This window comes from Thunnus albacares, chromosome 11, assembly GCF_914725855.1.
Source record: "Thunnus albacares chromosome 11, fThuAlb1.1, whole genome shotgun sequence".
NCBI lineage: Eukaryota > Metazoa > Chordata > Actinopteri > Scombriformes > Scombridae > Thunnus > Thunnus albacares.
In genome coordinates, this window is record NC_058116.1 from 33,222,021 (window position 1) to 33,238,022 (window position 16,002).

General features: G+C 38.9%; 1 long non-coding RNA gene across 1 annotated transcript; it reads right to left on the reverse strand.

Annotated features, from left to right (window-relative positions):
• Positions 1-13,459: 13,459 nt before the first annotated feature.
• Positions 13,460-15,783, reverse strand: LOC122991941. The gene is made up of 3 exons (XR_006405951.1): positions 15,770-15,783; positions 15,647-15,680; positions 13,460-14,826 (listed from the first exon to the last, which is right to left on the reverse strand). It is a non-coding gene; the product is annotated as an uncharacterized LOC122991941 (long non-coding RNA).
• Positions 15,784-16,002: the final 219 nt, after the last annotated feature.

Here is a 16,002-nt window from a genome sequence, read left to right on the forward strand (position 1 = left end):
AGATGAAAATGTGTTGAGAAGAAAGGAGTGAAGAACATAGGTGTCAGGAGCAGATGTACGAGAATAAGATATGCATTTAATCTTTTTTGCATCTTAACTTGATCAGAAATCCTAATACTTTTTTTTGTTTAATATTTCTTCTTTCAGTGGAGGACATGAAATGAGTGCAGTTGAGAGAGTGAGAGTAGTTAAGAAGAATAGAGGAGCAAGGGGCAATAGGTTTCAAGATGAGTAATGCTGTTTAAGCCAAATTCCTACCATACCTATCTTATGTAACTTAAGAATAGTAATATTGGACAATTGTTGCCTCTTTTTAGGTGGCAGGAGTGAAAATTAGTCAACATTTGTTGTGTTATGGTTTCAGAATGATGAAGACAGTTGGAGAACAATTAGATGCAAAATAGGATGTAGGATACAGAACGATTTTTTTCCTGGGTAACTATCATGTTTTTCCCAAATGATATACAGATTTTAGGACATTTTATTATTTTAAATGGCTTAAAAAATAATGCATATAGCTGCCGTAAATGGGCAGCTATATGCCCAACTTCTATTATTACTCACAGGAAGATCTTCCAGTTTCTGATGTCAAAACGTTAGTCAATAAACAGGTAACACCTCTATCACCAGTTGTTATTCAAATGGAGCTTATCCTCATCTACCTCTATGCCTGAGATCCAGAAGCTCGCTCCTCCTCTCATCATCCAATATCTCCACCCCTTTCTCCTCCACTCCAGGTCCAGCACCAGGTCCGAGATCACCAGAAAGACACACAGGCCTAAACTGAAACATTTTTCCTTGCAGAATATTGAGACAATCAAATGAAAGATTCTGTAAAATAATAGTTAAATGTATAATGTCAGCTACTAAAACAAACAGCAGACTGTTCATCCAACTTGTAGTTATGCTCTCCAACAAACAGACTGCAGTTACAGCAAATATGTAAATATATGTGAGATAACTGTTGTATATTTGGTCTGCTGTTTTCAGTATTAAATGTCTAACCTAAATATTATTATATTCCCCTGCATTTGTCCAAAACCAAAAGATATTTATTTGAATCGTAGACAAAAAAGTTGATGTAAGAGAATTATTTGCTTTAACAAGAATAAGAGTCAACAGACATGTTAGCAGCTCTGTGAGGCTTTAATTAGGCACAGTGGTGCTTTAAGCTAAATGCTAACATCAGCAAACATAATGTTTAACCTTCACCATCTTAGTTTAAGTGCTAGCATGCTAACGTTTTTCAGGTATATACAAAAGTAAATTATAATTAATATATAACATAATATATATATAACATAAATGTCTGAACCAGATTTCATGAGAATCCATGAAATAGTTATTTCAGTCTGGACCAAAGTGGTGGACTAACAGACCGACATCGGCTTCCACAGAGCTACGTTGCTAGCATGGCTAAACACAGTGATATAACGACAACATCAGTTAGTGTTTTAGAGGGAAGCTGTTTGTCTTTATCATGTGTTATTGACTTAATTTAAGCTTCAGATTAAAGATGATAAATCTGCAGTCTTCCAATACTCACAAATCAAGTTATAAAATCCTTTTGATAAAAACATGTTCAGACCATCTGAAGCAGAATATATCATCCTGCTGTGATGCAGCATGTTTCTGTAAAACCAGAGACACGGCTGCCAACTCTCACGGCACACGTCCATTTTCTGTCACAAGTGGTTAGCTGACACCTTGGAGACGCCTGATAGACACAGGTGTGAATGGCGATGTGTCCATTTGTGAAACGCATTTTAAAACTAAATGTAAACAGCCTCAAAGACGTTGGACTTTCATTTTGAAACACATATAACACAGTTTGTACTGTTTAAACCAACAGAGCTCAGGGTTTATGTTTGTGTCCTTCACACACTTTAAAACATGTGATCAGTGGACAGAAAGACTCTCAGGTGTCCTCACAGGGACAATAATGGACTCAGAGGAGGACATGTCACCTCATGATGGACTGTTTATCTGGACTGAAGGTTTTTACTTCCTGAGGAAGCTGGAACGCAGCACAAGACTCCGTTTTTGTCTTTTTTAATATTATTCTGCAGCTGAACTGTAATTTATTATTTTCATGTTGTTGGTCAGAATGATTCTCAAACTTCAGGATACGTACTGTTTAAAATAGTAATATGTTTATAAAGCATCTTTTAAACCATACACACATATATATAATATTACACTTATTTATTATAATTATAAGACGAGGAAAGTTTAACTTTTGTGTAAAATTGGGACCAAAAATGATTTCATATTGTAAAACTGTACAGATAATTTTCTGTTATTGTGCAACAAACAACTCTTATAATATTCTTTCCAACATGTCTCAGTCATAGTCATACCTGTACTGAAATCTGATGGACAGCACCTGCTGTGACATCACAGCAACAGCTGCAGTCTGCTGCCCTCTGCTGCCTCAATATGGAATTACACTTTAAAATCTTTACTGTAAGTCCTCCTACATAGTATTCATAATCAGTATATAAAGAGTTAATAAATGGTTTGTAGCATACTACAATGCTGTTATAAGCAGATATTTTAAGTGTTTAATGACTGATACATTAATAACCACTTATATCTGCTTACAGCTACATTATAGTGGGTTATAAACCATTTATTAACTGGTTATAGACTGATTATTAATGATAAATTGAGTAAATAAATCCTCTCTTGTACAGTGATGGCTGCTGAAAAGAAACCAAACTTCAGTTTTTTTCATTTTACTTACAAAGTAGAGACAGTTACAGTCAATAATGTTCATACTAATCTTCATCTTTAGAACTAGCACAGGTCAGAAAAGGTGGGGTCACATTTTGGTTTTTCATTTTTTGTTCTTTTCATGTTTCATGTGGGATGAAACTACTTAAATAACACTCAGACACAGAAAACTAAGTGACCTTCATCATCATCATCAGTTTTCTGCCTACACTCTAACAAACACATGAAGGTGTAAATCAGAGCTGTTAATGTGTTTCTGTGTCATATAAGACACTGTCATCATTAACATCATCATCATCATCATCGTCTTAATAAAGCACTTTTACTACACAGATAATCTTAAATCTCTGCATGTGATGTATAGATTCAAATGTCAGTCCTGACTGGTTCGGCTTCGTGTTCATCATTAAAATAAAAACGTTTACATTTTCAGTTCACTTGTTGTTCTGTGCTGCTTTTGGACACTTTACACATTTAAACCAGTGGCGTTGTTTCCTCTCAGATATTTGAGATTGGATGCCTTCAGAAATTGTTTTATTATTTTATTTTCACAATATTTATTTTAAATTTGCCTTATCAATATAATCAATATAAACAGAAGTCACTTGTGTGTTTTTACTGCCATCTTCAATCAGAGATGGAATAAATACTCAGATACTTTACTGCAGTAAAAGCACTAATACAGCAATGTAAAAATACTCCATTACAAGTAAAAGTCTTGCATGACAATTCCAACTTAGGTACACACTGATGCTTCAGTATTAATAATCTAATGATGTCATATATAATATAATATCAGTCAGAGGGACCAAACCACTACTTTTAATGTGCAATGCCAAGACTATATGTCAGATGTGTCTCAAGATTGCATTGGCAGTAGCAGATCTTCGGACTTAGTCTAACTTACCTATGTTACACCTGACCTCACACCTGACATAGTATCTAAGGCATGCAAAGGTTATGGGGGAAACAGACTACAAACTGACTATGGTACCAGATGGAGTGAGTAAGTGGTAGTGCATGCTGAGGTTGTGGGTATAGTACACTACGCTGATACTACCACGGTGGCTCCACCCCCCTTTGGTGTGGAGGCTGCTCCACCCAGGGTGTAGAAACGGCTGAAAGCTTGGCCAGGGGGAAGGTTCGTCATCACTGCTGTGGTTTCGTTTCCCATCCTGCTGGCGAGGTGGTGGGCACCTGGGAGGTCCTGTTCTGCCATCCATCCTGGCGCGAGGCATCTTGTTACCTTCCAGCGCTAGGTTGGCATCTCCTGAGGTGTGGATCCACAGGACTTTGTGCCTTGCTAGAGGGCACAAAGACGACGAGTGTTGATCAGGTTTGAGGAATTAGGTTCATTGAAAGGACTAGATGTTACAGTCCCTAGTGTTTGCACCACTTCTAATTCGGGAGTTCTTGAGGGATGGCTGCTATAAGGCTTTACCAGCGGGACACATCGTCAGTTGTGTACCTCAGCATCACAGGGTGTTTCGGCCAGTCATCACAATACACCCTCTGCTGAGGCAGGCCCACTGCAGGTTAAGCCTGGGTGTGTGTCCCGCTGTTAGCTGTTCGCCTTAGCAGCCCAGGTGGTGTCGCTCCTCTTCAGCCACAGCCAATGGTTCGTCCTCTCAGCGGTGTTGGTCAGCTCTTTGATGGCTTGTCTGTGAGCCTGTCCCCTGACTTCAACCTCCCTAAGGAGCTTTGCTGTTGTGCTGGCTACAAAGCCCCTACACCCCTCCTCCACACCCTTATCTTCCAGCCTCTGTCCTCTGCCTCAACTGCTAAGTTGGAGTAGCACAGCTTCTTATGCTCATACGCTTCTTCGATGGCGTCCTCCCAGGGAACTGTCAGCTCTATGATGTAGGCGAGCTGGCAGGAATTAGACCAGAGGACGAGGTCTGGTCGCAGGGTGGTTGTTGCAATCTCTGGAGGGAAAATGAGCCTCTGATCTAGGTCGACTCACATCTGCCAATCCCTGGCTGCATTCAGTGGGGCCAGATCAGGGTTTGAGGGGCCAACTTTCAGCTTGTCCCCCTCCCAAACAAACGATGGTGGGTGTCGGCGCACATTCTGGTTGAAGGGTTGGGCGTTGATGGAAACCCTCTTGCACTCAAGTTTATCGGCTACACACCTGAGGACCTGGTCTCCATGTGTATCTGCCTTGAGTGAGGCTGGTCCTACAGGTAAATATATTGTGATTTATTACTAATTTTGTTTTCACACAAGATGAACAATCATCTTCCCTCAGTCGCTTTATAACACCACTATGTACATAGTGACATGTGCTACAGATGATGATGATGATGCTGTTGATGATGATGAAGAACGAAGGCAAAGTGAAACAGATGTTTTAACACGTCATCACTATTCTGCAAAAGCTTTACAGTTTCATTTCTAATGGTGTGTGCAAAATAATATTTTATTTTTTTATGTGTATTTGATAAAAGTCAGTGAATAAGAATGTTTAAATATATATAATGTGGCATCTTCTGCTCTGTTGATCATGTTGATGAAGTTAAACTGAATTAAACAAGATACAGAGAAGTTGTGCTTTGTCAATCATTGATTATAAGTGTTTTGTTTTGTTTTTTACTGGTTGACATACAGTATAGTTATGTGCATAATGATGAGTTTCTTCTTTCCATTAAACACATTTGACATCTGTTCAGAGATTTTCTGTGAAGTCAGAAAAGGAGTCATTATAGAAAGCAAAACCTGTTTCACTGTTCTCACGGGCACCTGCTACTGTTTTAAGACATACTTCAAAAAATATGAGATTATCATTTAATGTCAGGAGATAAAAATCACAAATGAATGAGGAAACTGAAAGATCTTCATGTCAGAGGAATGTGCGATAACACATCTTTGATTTTGTTCTTTTAAACCACATTGTTTCCACCAACAAGTTTCTTTTGTATTTTTTCAGTCAAAGTTGTTCTCTGGAAACTTTAGGACATGTCAGATAAGAATGAAGATATTATGTAAAGTCGGTTTTAGAAAAACCCTGTTTGTTAAATCCATATTATTGTTGTATTTAAAAGAAACATTTCCAACATATATTGGTATTAATCCCAATAAACCTGTGGAAAGTGTGAGACTTTCAAATATCTCTTACTTACCTATACAGTAGAACTTTTAGTTCCAAACAGTTTGTTAATGGTAAAACTTTTAAAGTTATTCAGATCAGATTGTCACATCTGTTTGTTTCACATACTGAGACATCATCAGCAGAGGTGTGTTTGAGTATCTATGGAGTCTGCATTTACTGAACATCTCTCTCAAAAATAATAAAACATGTAACATATTCAGCCTGTTATTGTCTGCTGTGTAAATTTACTGTCTGACATGTTTAAAGGGATTTTGTTTGCATTATGATTAAACTCACATACTTCTCACTTGTTGATTTCTTTTACTTTTCCGTTACAGGTTGGAGAGTCTTTTCTGGAGTTACCATCTCTGTTTGTAGCTTTCAGTGGAGGAAACAGACTGTTAATGTCCAGTGGAACAATCACTGACCTTGCTGCAAGTTGGTATGAACACTGAAACTTACATGTTCTCTAAGATTTAAAGATGTGACTTTGTTGAATATTTAAAACGTACCAAGAACTCAACAAACAAGTTTAAGCAGCCTGATGAATCAGCTGCCATCTGTGTACTGCAACACTTGTCGTCCTTCATCAATTGTTGTCTTTTGTTCTGTTTGCAATATGAGAGGTACCTCAAAGTTTAACTGGTTTCTCACCACTTGACAAGGGGGCTGGAAGTAGAGGTCTAAGGGACCACTGGCCACCCCCTACTTTATCCTCCTCCCACATTCCTTTTAATGCGAATCACTGTATCCCCACAAACGCCCCTATATTTCAACACTTATGGTTAAAAGATGTTTCAATCATTCCCATCCACTCTAAGACATTTGGTAAGATAAAGCTGGCAAAAACATGTTACAACTTTATTTCTAAGTGAAATGATTGTTTCTTAATTGGACACTTATGCCCATAGGTGAAACCTATTCAGCACGTGCAGATAACCAACCGGGCAACACACATGTTTTGACAGTTCACGTGAAATGGTTAATTCATGGTACTGCATTGAAATGACAAAGCATTTCATTTTTGAGTAAAGTCAATCAAGGTGCTCCCAAACTTTATTTAGACTATTGTAGACTATGAATGACATTTTCTCAACAGCATAGCATGTTGATAATTTGCAAAGGTGAAGCAGTGGAAAAGTTCTGATTTATCATTAAATATGGATTTTGGGCAACATTCCTACACACACACTAACACACACACACACTTTTTGATGCCTGCACTTCTGAAATGAATCTGGTGCCCCTGCCCCTTGAGCTGCTGTATGTTTGGAAGCTCAGAGGAATTCTGAACCTGGCTGGGAAAAACAGCCTTGTCTGCACAGGTCCGTCACTCAGGGAATCTGTGCATATTAAAAAGTCTGATTGATTGAAGTCTGAATTGATTTTTGGAATTTAAAACGTCTTATTTTCAATATGACAGGTCTTAAATTTTGAGATGATGCCTCAACACGACATCAACTGTTGCCTTTTGTTCTGTTTGCAACATGAGAGGTACCTCAAAGTTTAACTGGTTTCTCACCACTTGAGCTCCTGTAAGTAGGCCACTGCCTGGGGCCCCCAACTAAAATGGGCCCCAAACTGCTATAGAACTTTAAAAAAAAAATTGCCAATGTGAGACCCCCCTCATACTACAGATGAATGGACTATTCCATTACTGGACAAGCTGCTGCACCTCTCGACTGACATGGCAAATGGACTGTACTTGTATAGCACCTTTCTAGTCTTCCGACCACTCAAAGCGCTTTTTACACTACGAGCCACATTCACCCATTCACACACAGTCATACGCTGAATGGGTACAGGGGCTACCATACAAGGTCCCAACCTGCCCATCAGAAGCAAACCACTAACGTACTAACATATCCTGTTGCACTGACTCACTGACCCTCTTCTCCCCCAACACCTCATGAAAACAGGCGAAGAGAATGATGATAATATAAGTAAAAAACTGCATTCAATGAATAGAAAGAGTCAAGTAGCAGCCTGTAAGAAAAGCAAACTGCAGAGGAAGAGAGGAAGACAATGTGCGGTGACATGCTGCTCCCAGTGATGGAGGACGTATTCAGATCCTTAAAGTCACAATATTGCAATATAGAAATACTCCATTACAAGTCAAAGTCTTGTAACTTTTAACTTTTACTTCTGTTAATGTTACATGTTACTTGTATTATTATAACAGACACATTACCTTATAAGCAACATTTGAATGTTAATTTTAACATCATTTTAATTTATTTAGCTATTGCTGGGTAGTTTAATCTATAATGATGCATCATATTTTATCAGTTCACATATTTTGTATCAAAAATTTTAATCTGCAAATATAGTGGAGTGTAACTACAAAGTACCATAAAATGATAATATTCAAGTAGCCTGCAGTACCCCCTTTAGTCAGCTGACTCACAGAGGAACAGGAGTTACCCCTAGCTCAGTGACACGGGAAAGGCGTGTGTTTGAGGGCATGTTCAGTTTTTAAAGGGGCGGTGATGTCACGGCTGTGTCATCAGGACGCTCCGCTGTGCAGGAGCGTCTCCGCCAATGAGACTGTATGTTGACTGTTCCCTGCTGAGGTGTGAAAATCGCAAAGCATCCTTGGAAATGGAGTTTGCAATGGACTCCCATTGTCTGTAAGCAGCATTTTGGCACTATTCCTTTGTCTCTGGGGAAACAAAGGAACAAGCACCTCGTGGTCAGGCCTCACAGGTTACATATAGGTCTTCTCTGTGTGACCTCATGGTTTGAGGCCCAACACCACTAATCAGAGGGTCAGTGGTTTGATCCCTAGTTCCTCCAGTCTGCATGTCGAAGTGTCCTTGGGCAAGATACTGAACATCGTGAGAGGAAGAGAAGTGGTTCCTTTGTCCACAGACAGTGCGCGTACGGACGGCAGTCTGTAACGCACGTGTCTGGTTTCTGACCGACAAAGCAACTTACTTTCTCGCTCACGATGGCACAAACACAGCAGTAGTCCCGAGCGGGACAAACACAAAATAGTCTAGCGTGGTGAACACAACTAAACAGGCAGCAAACTTAAAATACTCCTTAGAGTGAAGCAGGAAAAATGGACTCGGCGGTCCGTCAACAACACAACAAACAATAGCAAAAGCTAAGAGCTAAATGCTAAACAGCAGCAACTGATGCTGATAAGAACACACAATTAACAGTGCCTCTGCCCAGACTTATGACTCTTACTTGGGTGGCTTCAGAAAGCGAGCAGGGTTTGTGTGTAGTCCGTCTTTATGTCCGGCTTTGTCCTGGGCTCGGATGCAGACGGTGGCCGTTCTCGCACGGTCAGCGAAAAGCACGGCAGCTGGCTCTCGGCGGCGTGGCAGAGAGAACAGCAGAGTCGACTCGGTGAAGAAGTTTTTCTTCCTTCTCGAGGGAATTTGAGGACGCTGGTTGCAGCAGCGGTCTCTCTCGGATCCGGGAATGTGTTCGGGTGAACACGGACGAAGTCTCGTCTTGTCCGGCGAGGGGAGTCTTCGATGAGGGGAAAACACGTGCGTGGGGTACCCCCTTTAGTCAGCTGACTCACAGAGGAACAGGAGTTACCCCTAGCTCAGTGACATGGGAAAGGCGTGTGCTTCAGGGCACATTAAGTTTTTAAAGGGGCGGTGATGTCACGGCTGCGTCATCAGGACGCTCCGCTGTGCAGGAGCGTCTCCGCCAATGAGACTGTATGTTGACTGTTCCCTGCTGAGGTGTGAAAATCGCAAAGCATCCTTGGAAATGGAGTTTGCAATGGACTCCCATTGTCTGTAAGCAGCATTTGGGCACTATTCCTTTGTCTCTGGGGAAACAAAGGAACAAGCACCTCGTGGTCAGGCCTCACAGGTTACATGTAGGCCTTCTCTGTGTGACCTCATGGTTTGAGGCCCAACACCACTAATCAGAGGGTCAGTGGTTTGATCCCTAGTTCCTCCAGTCTGCATGTCGAAGTGTCCTTGGGCAAGATACTGAACCCCAAATTGCCCCCAATGGTGTGTGAATGTGTGTGAAAGGGTCACCATAGAAACATTATGGGGCACTTTGGATAGGAAGCGCTGTATCGCTCCTGATGAGAAGGTTGGCACCTTGCATGGCAGCCTCTGCCATCAGCATATGAATGTGTGTGAATGGGTGAATGCTGGCATTTAGTATAAAGCACCTTGAGTGGTTGATAAGACTAGAAAAGTGCTGTATAAATGTAGTCCATTTACCATTTACCATCAGTAGTCAGAGCAGTGGTTCATTATCAGCAAGTTGATAGCAATCAGGAGACAATTTTGCAGAACTTGCAGAAAAGATTTTCCAAGATTGAAGAGACCAAATGTTTGGTGCTGGCAACACTACTGGATCCTTTAACAATCCACCACTGGAGACCAAGGATCAGATCCTAAATCAATAAGGGTGGAGGAAGATTAACTCTCAGAATGTTCGCAAACATTTTTGGGGCTCACAGTCATCATGGAACTCCTGCTGAGGAAGAGTGAGTGAGGACATCTCTGAGGAGCTGAACCATTACCTCCAGGAGCCGATGACTGACAGAAAGACTTTTCTGCCACTGGAATGGTGGAAACAGAAAACACCCCCTAAGCCTTATTTAGTTTTAAATAAGTGCACTGTAGACAGAGTGCAGATCTACTTAAGCGAACAGTGACAATGAAACAATAACATTAAATAAAAGTAAGTGTTAAATAAATGTTCATTTAAGTTTAACAATTTTGTCTAATTTGTTATTATGAAGTCCTTTAATTCTTGATATATTCTGTAGGTGATAGTAGGCCGACTTTGTAACTTTCTTAATGTGGATGTTAAAATCCAGACCTGATTCCATGACAACATCAAGATTTCTGGCTTTGTTTGTAGTTTTCAATGTTAGTGACTGAAGCTGAACACTGACTTTTAATCGTTCTTTGGCTCCAAAAACAATTATTTATGTTTCATCTTTGTTTAATTAAAGAATCACCACAGATCTACATCACAACAAAATACATTCCAATAAGAAAATAATTCTGTTCAGTGTAAACATTTGAAATGCTTTTTTATTCAGTCTACAAACAAACGACAAACAACATTTTCTTTCTTGTAATCTGTAAATTCATGTTAGTTCTTCATGTTTAAAAGATATTTGATGATTAGTCATGAGGATTATTACGTCTGCAGTCTTTTTGTATATTATAACATCTTCAGGCTGAAGTTAAAATGAATAATAATAAACTCTACTTACAGAAAAAATCAATCTTTCCTCTGTTTTTTATCATATTTCTGAGAAACACTTTATAGACTTAACAATTAATCAATTCATTATCAATAATGAAAATAGTTATTTGCAGCTACAGTGTATAAATTCATACAATTACATAACTGGAATCAAATATCATTGTGTTTCTTATTAATGTTGCTGTTTCATATTTATATTCAGCTGTAGAAGATTAATGACTTAAATTAAAAGTATTTGTGTGAAAGGAGCAAACCAGACTTCTGTGTTCCACACACACACACACACACACACACACACACACACACACACACACACACACACAATGCTAACAGGACGTCTCCATGATGAACTTCATACAGCAGAAAGTTTAGCAGGATCAACTTTATTAAACAAGCAGCAAGCAGTGAAGCTGCTGGTACCCTACTGTATTTGTTAGGACTGTTCTTCTTCTTCTGCCCTCTCAGTATCTGTCACTTTGGATAAAAGCGTCTGCTAAATGACATTGTAAATTGTAAATTGTAAATTGTAAATTGTAATGTGTCAGTCGACACATAAAATTTGGTAATAATTTATTAAAATGGGCATGGCTTATTACAACAAATCTAAATTTATAGAAATTTCACATTCCAAACCTCAAAAGATCAAAATAATTCACCTTTACATCCTACAGAGCTAAAAAAATTTCACTACATCCATCATCACTGCAACCTATGGTCAATTCAGAAGTCTGTCACTATATTTTTAAAAATATGCAAAACCATTTTAGATCTATATCTCTATAAGTCTTTATTCATATGCTACTAAAATTGACACAGACATTCTTTGGATACTAGACATCACATTTCAAATGATGTTCAGATTGGTCAAATGGTGAGTCCGCAGTGTATCTTGCTGTAACTTGTACCGTATGAACAAAATGTTCTACTTCATCCAATTTTTAAAAGCATTTCACCAAAATATTTGACAATACACCACCATACAATGGTATGTGATTTTATTCAGAATTTTCTCACCAACATTTTAACTTGTAAGTGTTTTGAGTGTAAATAGACAAAAAATACGCCAGTATGGCACATGTGATATCATAGACTCAAGTTAAAAGAAGATGTGTGGAAACTTTGTCTCCCCAGTGGTGCTGTCACCTTCTCTGGGGATACAAAGGTCTAGGTTTCAAATTAGCAGGTGGCCAATTCAAACTTGCCAGCCTTGTGGCATGTTTTCATATTCTTGTGAAGGTCATATTAAATCAAAGACTGCCCTTTGTGCTTAGACCCCGTTCATTGCTGCTTGCGGCTGTATTTTCATTCTTGTTCTTGCTCGTAATGCAGCTGTTAACACCACTAAAGCTGGATGATAGGCAGCTTCCAGTGACTGTATTTCTGTAATTCTTTCTGTATTTGATCAACTGCCTGATCATTCTTTGGACAGGTCAGTAATCCGCTCTCTGTCTCATGGAAAAGAACGTGAACTTCCAACTGAACATTGTCATACACGTCAGACCATCTTCTTCTCTGTAGACTCTGTAGAGTGTCTGTAGAGTGTCTGTAGAGTCTGTAGAGTGTCTGTAGAGTGTCTGTAGAGAGTCTGTAGAGAGACTATAGAGTGTCTGTAGAGTGTCTGTAGAGAGTCTGTAGAGAGACTGTAGAGTGTCTGTAGAGAGTCTGGAGTGTCTGTAGAGAGTCTGTAGAGAGTCTGTAGTGTCTGTAGAGTGTCTGTAGAGTGTCTGTAGAGAGTCTATAGTGTCTGTAGAGAGTCTGTAGAGAGTCTGTAGAGAGTCTGTGGAGAGTCTGTAGAGTGTCTGTAGAGAGTCTGTGGAGAGTCTGTAGAGTGTCTGTAGAGTGTCTGTAGCTCTACAGACGCAGATGTTTGACTCACTGACCTCTTGTAAATTGTGACACATACAATAATTAGTCTTCAAGGTTCAGCTTTACTGTCAGTATACAGTGAAATAAAAGGAAGTCTTTTCCACCTGCACGCTACACAGAACATAAAAAGGTCAAACATTTTAAATTACAATAAAACAATACAATAACCTAAACCTGTATTATATTTACAGTTACAAATGAACCTCAGCAAGACTGCCATCTAAATGCAGTTTAAATATCACTTCATTACTGATGTTTGTTGAGATTAATAAATGACTTTTTAATACATTATTGGTCCAAATATTAGATTTATCTTCTTCTTCTGATACTGACCTTAATGAGCAGATCAATTATCAGTCATAATTCACATTTAATACAGTTTCTGATGAAAAATGAACCAGAAACTAGGGAGGATAATTTGGTCATAATTAAAATCCAATCCAAAAATCCAAATAGAAAATTAAAAGAGATCAAATTAAAGAGATTATTATTCTATTACACTATTAGGAATAATCAGGGCCTAATTAAACTTAAAAAGAAAAAGGAATACATGAGGAACAAGAGATTACCAACTGAAGAGAAGAAAATCAAAGCAAGGCAAAGATAAAACTAAAGAAAATATACCAAACTCAAGCACTACACAAAGAAACACAAATGGCACAAACAGTATCACAAACTGTTTGTAACCCAGAGCTCATTCAAATTACACACTATCCTCTTTATCACTGAGACAGCATATATGCTATGTGAGTTCAGACTGGAGTGAAAACAAAGACAGACCAACCAAAATAATCACCCCGCAAGACAGTTTTTTAAAGACACAACTCAAATCAGTCCAAACAAAAAGGGAGAAAAGTCTGAGGGCCTCTGGAGGACAGGTAGAGGAAGACTGGAACACAACCATAACAGTTTATACATTTTGCTGATATTTCTGTACTTTTAAGTAAATTTGGATGCAGGACATTTACTTGTATTTTTAGTATTTTTACGCTGTGTTTGTACTACTTGTCTTAAATAAAGGGTCTGAGTACTTCTTTCATCAACAGCTGTGAGACTGAACTACTGACACATAAAACCAAACCAAAGGACGTCAAGCTTTCTCAGCTGCAGGTGCTGATTTTCATTAGTTTTGGCTCTTTGAGTGATCGTCTCCGTTGTGTTTTATTTACTGCAAACATTCACGTTACATTTCCTTTGAATCAGGATTCTGTATCTGTGAATCTTGCCTGATGAAAGTCACTCAAACCTGCATGAATTCAAAGGGAATATGACACATAATCTCATATTTCACCTAGATTATTTTCTTTAAATCAAGAAGATGCTTCATTTTCTCAGAAATGAGAGATTTCAGTGAGTTACAGAGGCTGAACAGGAAGTGATGTCATGACTTCAGCTCTCTACGCTGAGCCAGATGGAGCTGGGTTCATGAGGACTGATTAATACTGTCATGATATTAGTGTATTGTTTGTTAAATTAAATTAAATGTTAGAAAGATACGTTTTTAAATTAAAAGAAAAGAGAACTACCATATCCAGCTGACTTGAGCAGTCCCTGAAGACACGTCCTGAGCTACTAACATGGGGGATGGAGAAGCTTTGTAGGCTGCTCAGATGTTGGTGTAGATTAGGTTAGTTGTGTTCTCAAGTCCCCTGCAATGATAAATAACCCATCGCAATGATGGCGTAGAGCTCTCATAAGGCTTCCTTGGTGTTAACACCGGCAGATATCTACTGCCACAGCCACAGTGACAGTGAATTCCCTCAGTAGATGATGGAGTCTACGCTTCTCAGTTAATGTCTCCAATAGCGATTCAACACAAAAGTTGTATTTGTACACCATTCCCTGTTCACGTGAACACAGTCCACCTCTTCTCGCCGGAGGAGGAAGCGTCTCTTACGCTCGGGGGCTGGTTGACTCCTCCTGCTGTATGGCTGTGTTGGGAATGACATCATAGAGCCACGTCACAGTTTTATTAGCAGGCAGAGTGAGTAGTAGTAACAGTCAGATTTTATTGTTGAGGGATCGAGGGACCGTTTTATGTTCACAGATTAGTGACTCAGGTTTTTACTGAGAGAAACTTTGGAAATAAATCACCTCATGCACTTTGTGTTTTAGACACTTTTTTTTTTTTTTACTGCCAACACTTTGTCAAAATGAGGGTTTTTTTCTCTGAGGTGAGAACTGAGATGCAGCTGAGGCTGTTAATGCTCAGACCACCTGTATTAACAAATGCAAAGATATTTTCATGGCTTTAGTTGGTGGAGGTGCACAAACACAGACATCTTAAAAATCACAATCAAGTTTTTACTGAAACTTTGAAACACAAAATATCTTTGATGAATGTTGAGTTTTGCTTCTTTCAGTTTTCTGATTAAAATGTTTGTTATAATACAACTTTTAATGTGATTTATGGTTTCATGTTGGATCTCTTCCCTGCAGTTAAATACCTGCAGTCAGCTTCCTCAGCAGAATTCATCTGTTTTGTATTATGACACTGATTTCCACGGTCGCATCGTGTTTCTACATGTTTGCAGTTGTGGTTTTATGATCCACAGAACTGCCTGAAGCAGCCTTCAATAATGAGCAGATATGACTCATAATAACAATACTGCAGCTCACCTGACTCCACCTGCTGACAGTAAAATATATTCAGCCTCTCTGAAGCTGTTTGTGCTGCTGCTGCTCACTAAAACTACAAACATGTCGGTCACACTCCATCCTTTATGTTAAACAGCAGAGACATAAACTCACCCCCAAGATATTTGTCTCCATGGTTCACTGAGAACTGAAGAGAAAACAAACATTTTCATTAACATCATGTGTCATTCTGTGTCAATAAAGGTCAGAATTCAGAAACAGATTTTAATGTCTTACTGGGAGAAGGCGGCTGCTCAGATCCTACAAAGACAAACATTTAGGAAACATGAACATGTAATACAAGACTTTTTATTTGATGTTAATCTAACATGGAATAAATAAAAATACTGCAAATTACAATGAATTGAAGGTTCAGTGATTTATATCAGCTTTTAGTATCAAAGAGGAAACTGTTTCTTGTTTTAATGTTTTTATTTCATCCAAACTGATGAAACCAAACTAAACAGAAG